Genomic DNA, 5,000 nt, shown 5'->3' on the forward strand with positions numbered 1-5,000 from the left:
TAACAACATGTTGACAACAGGCTCCTCTGTCTGCACAGTGTGAAAGTCTCCTGAAAACACATGAACATGACAATGTTTATTGTCACTTTTTGTGTTTTTTGTGTCTTTTTGTGATTGTTGTGATTGTTTTACGTTGATACAGTTGTCTCTTGTGTCTTTTTATGGTCATTTTGTGTCTCTTTGTAGTTGTTTTGTGTCTGTTTTATGTCTTTGTGGTCATTTTGTGTCATTTTGTGTCCTTTCTACATGGTTTTGTTTCTTTTTGTGGTTAGTTTGTGTCTTTCTGCATGTCTTTGTGATTATTTTCTCTTATTTTCTGTCCTTTCTACATCGTTTTATGCCTGTTTGTGGTTGTTTTGTGTCTCTTTGTGATCATTTCCTACCTCTTAGCACCTGTTTTTGCTTTTGTCTGTCTCTTTTTTAAATTGTTTTGTTCATCTCTGCCACTTTTTTGTGTCTATTTGTGTTGTCTCTTGCGTCACTTTTTGGTCCTGTTGCTTCTTCTCTCTCTCTGCAGCTGCTTAACTTTCCATCAGCAGAAGTTAAACACACACACACACACAGACACACTCTGGTCGTCCTCGGCTTGAGTCCAGTCGGCCGCTCACTCATCCATCATGCTTGAGAAACATTTAGACAGAGTCTTTGCTCATCACCGACCATAAATAGACGTAGCAGCAGAGCAGAAGTGTGCGTGTGTGTGTTTTTGAAATTGAAAAAAAAAAGCTCATTTACTTATTTATTTATTATCTCTGATTCCTGCAGTAGCTTCCACCTGTTTGTTTGTGTGTTTTAGGTCTTTGCTTCTTTGTGTGGCCAGAGGCAGAACATCATCAGCTGACGCTTCATGTCGTAGAGTTTGGACGAGTCGACGTCGTCATCCACAGAATGATTCTCATCTTCTCCCTTTTGTTTCCTCCTCAGTCCCTTATCTTTGACGAGGTCGACCTATCAGACGCCAGCGTGGCAGAGTCCAGCACCAAGAATGTCAACAACAGCTTCACAGTGAGTGCATCCACACACACACACACACGCTGGGTTACAGGACATATGAAGCAGTGAGAGTTCACTGTAGTGCTGTTTACTCACCAGTGTAGAAGAAACAGCATTAAAGGGATACGCCAACATTTTTTTTTCGTGTCTTGCCTCACTCCCGAGTCCATGACCAGCAGATAGACACCATCCTTTCGACTGTGCGTGCAGTAACAAGGGAGATAGAGCCGTATCGCCGTAATTAGCTTAGCTCAAACACTGGAAGTGTATGGGTAGTGTTAGCCTGCCTCCTACCCGAGCTGAAATCAGCAGTCAGAAGCTGATTTCATTTTAGCTCTAAACTCTGTAAATATATCACTTTATCAACATTTCAAACATGTTTAGGTGAGAAAGTAGCCGTTTAGATCAGCAGTGTGTCGTTAATTTGTCTAAATACCAGCTGTTTAAAATTTTGTTCGGACGAATTCGGCGCTACTCAAGCTAGCCGTTGTGACCAACGCACTTCCGGTTACTTTCACAAAATAAAACACCCGTTGCTCTTTACATAGAGAAAACCATGACGATAGAATTTGTGCTTTTACTTTGAAACAGAAAGCTAACCTACCCTCGATGTAGCTAGCTTGAACCAAAATAAACCGTCTTTGCTTGAACCCTCCGTTTTGACCGATCTCGTCCCGTTAGCGGCATTTGACCGCTCAAGATGCCTTACCGGAGAGTTTTGTCAGAAGAGAAGAGTTTCTCTGATGACTTTAGATGGAGGCAGGCTAACACTACCTATACACTTCCAGCGTTTGAGCTAAGCTAATTACGGGCGATACGGCTCTATCTCCATGGTTACTGCACACACAGTCGAAAGGATGGTGTCTATCTGCTGGTCATGGACTCGGGAGGGAGGCAAGACACAAATTTTTTTTTTGGCGTATCCCTTTAAATGTCATTCCAGCTGTCATCAACATCTGTCTCCAGCTGTGGAAACCAACTCTTTCTTTCTACTGTATCTCCTCTTTTAACTTTACTGAATCGCTAACATGGTAGCAGCAGCGGTGTGGCTGAACCGTGTTGTCATTTTCTGATCTGCAGCGTTCAGTAGTGAAGCTCCATTGTTGTGTTGTGTTGTGAACATGTTATGACAGTGTTGTGGTTCAGGTGCATCTACTGCTGCTGAGAACAGGTTGTTTGTTTGAGTGTTTGAAGCTGTTTTATGAGCAAATAAGTGAAAATTCAGGAAGAAAAAACACAGGTTCTTACTGTATGCAGATGTTGCTGCAGGTGTTTCCTTCTTCAGTATTGGACCGTAGCTACTGTAGCTGCAGCTTGTTTTTCACTTGGAGCAGAATACGACGTTGTTTAAGTGGTAAAATATATCTGTGATGATTTACAGTAATTGTTACGTAATTTAGTTTTGGATGGATAGATAGATGGATAGATGGATAGATAGATAGATAGATAGATAGATAGATAGATAGATAGATAGATAGATAGATAGATAGATAGATAGATAGATAGATAGATAGATAGAACGATATATAGAACGATAGAACGATAGATAGAACGATAGATAGATAGATAGAACGATAGATAGAACGATAGATAGATACATAGATACATAGATACATATACAGATAGATAGATAGATAGATAGATAGATAGATACATACATACATACATACGTAGATACATAGATAGATAGATAGATAGATAGATAGAACGATAGAACGATATATAGAACGATAGAACGATAGATAGAACGATAGATAGATAGATAGATAGATAGATACATAGATAGATAGATAGATAGATAGATAGATAGATAGATAGATAGATAGATAGATAGATAGATAGATAGATAGATAGATAGATAGACAGATAGATAGATAGATAGATAGATAGATAGATAGATAGATAGATAGATAGATAGAACGATATATAGAACGATAGAACGATAGATAGAACGATAGATAGATAGATAGAACGATAGATAGAACGATAGATAGATACATAGATACATAGATACATATACAGATAGATAGATAGATAGATAGATAGATACATACATACATACATACGTAGATACATAGATAGATAGATAGATAGATAGATAGAACGATAGAACGATATATAGAACGATAGAACGATAGATAGAACGATAGATAGATAGATAGATAGATAGATACATAGATAGATAGATAGATAGATAGATAGATAGATAGATAGATAGATAGATAGATAGATAGATAGATAGATAGATACATAGATAGATAGATAGATAGATAGATAGATAGATAGATAGATAGATAGATAGATAGATAGATAGATAGATACATAGATACATAGATAGATAGATACACATAGATACATATACATATAGATAGATAGATACATATACATATAGATAGATAGATAGATAGATAGATAGATAGATAGATAGATAGATAGATAGATAGATAGATAGATAGATAGATAGATAGATAGATAGATATACATATAGATAGATACTACACAGATATACACATGGTAACATGGTAGATGATAGATAACGTTATCCACCGCTCCATGGATTCATTTCTCACCGGCTTCCTCTTTAAAACTTTATCACAGTAGAAAGTTTGTCTTTGTGTTTCCTGTTTCTGTGATTCAACAGATTAGATTCCAGTTCAGTCGTTTCTCTCAGACAAAGAGCAGGAGGTGATTCAAGGCGATGTGAGCCAGTCTCTCTGTGTGAAGTGAAGGAGGCAGCAGGTTCTGGTGTATTCTGAGGAACACTAGAACTAGAAAGCCCTGAGTCATTCAGCTGGAGATCCTTCACAAGGCTTCACAAGGAAACGGGCTCTGCCCTTAAAGGATAATGATTCACGCAGCTCATTGTACACCTGGAAATGTCAGCGGTTATATTTAGCTGATTCTCTCATACATTTCCCAGCAATCGCTCCTTATGCATTTGTCACATGCTCCTTGGTCACGGCACATCCACACGGGAGAGAAAAAGGCCCACGCTGCTGTGAATGGATGTTCGTTCAGGAAAAGAACCAGCTGCTGTGTATGTGTGTGTGTGTGTGTGTGTGTGTGAGTGTGTGTGTGAGTATTAGGAGTAACGAGGATGGAAACAGACAGTGAAAGAGCTCGTAGTGCCCCGTCCTTTCTATAAATGTCTCTGCTCTGGGCGAGTGTTGCTATAAAAAGCAACGTGGAGGAGGAGGAGGAGGAGGTGAGCAGGAGAGATCGCTGCTATTTATAGAAAGCTGCTAGAAACCCTGACTTCACCCAGAGCTGCTGCATGTCTGCTGCTGCATGATGGGATGCCTGATGCCCATGCATGTGTGTGCACTGCAGCATGTGCATAAAGCCGCATACAGTAGAGCTGCAACAATGAATCGAATAATTGCAACAATAATCAATTATTGAATTTTGATAATCGAAAAATCGGTTTGAGTCGTTCTTTTAAAGAAAAAACAGTACAAATTCTCTGATTTCAGCTTCTTAAAGGGATAGTTCAACATTATGGCAAACTAGCCCATTGCCATAATCCCTATAGTCATAGCAGTAGGTTCGTTACCTTTAATTGTCGTCGGTGCAAGCTGTTTTTTGTAGAACGGTGGAAATTCATGCAAAACCGCTGATGCACGTTGCCTTCAGGGACAGTTTTTCATCAACAGTCTCTGTATTTCCCTCTAAAACAACTCTGTCTGGTAACGTTGTGTTATTATCTCATAGCGTGGTGAATGTGCAGCTCACAACTTGTCCACCAGAGCGTTGTGGAGTTGTTGGATTGTGTATTTGATGAGTTTGATGATGAGGGAAACCAAGAAATCCCATAATGAGCCTCTGTAGCGTAGCTCTGAGCAGCTCACGGCTCTGCTCCGCCGTTCTAAAAATAGCTTGCACCGACAATTAAAGGTGAAGAACCTACTGCTATGACTATAGCGATTTTAGCGATTTGCCAAAATGTTGAACTATCCCTTTAAATGTGAATATTTCTGGTTTCTTTGTTCCTTTATGACAATAAACTG

The 5,000-nt window shown here is 39.1% G+C and overlaps 1 protein-coding gene across 6 annotated transcripts in view; it reads left to right on the forward strand.

The window, feature by feature from the left end:
* The window catches only part of dgkh (diacylglycerol kinase, eta), a 106,972-nt gene that overhangs the window by 35,168 nt on the left and 66,804 nt on the right, over positions 1-5,000 (forward strand). For all 6 annotated transcript variants that reach the window (XM_085766074.1, XM_085766071.1, XM_085766073.1 and 3 more), the window contains one exon: positions 925-1,005. The gene's annotated coding sequence lies outside the window, so the exon portion shown is untranslated. Of the gene's footprint in view, positions 1-924; positions 1,006-5,000 lie in introns of those variants that run through there.

Source organism: Trachurus japonicus, chromosome 21 (genome assembly GCF_045865225.1).
Source record: "Trachurus japonicus isolate A0001 chromosome 21, Traja_1.0".
NCBI lineage: Eukaryota > Metazoa > Chordata > Actinopteri > Carangiformes > Carangidae > Trachurus > Trachurus japonicus.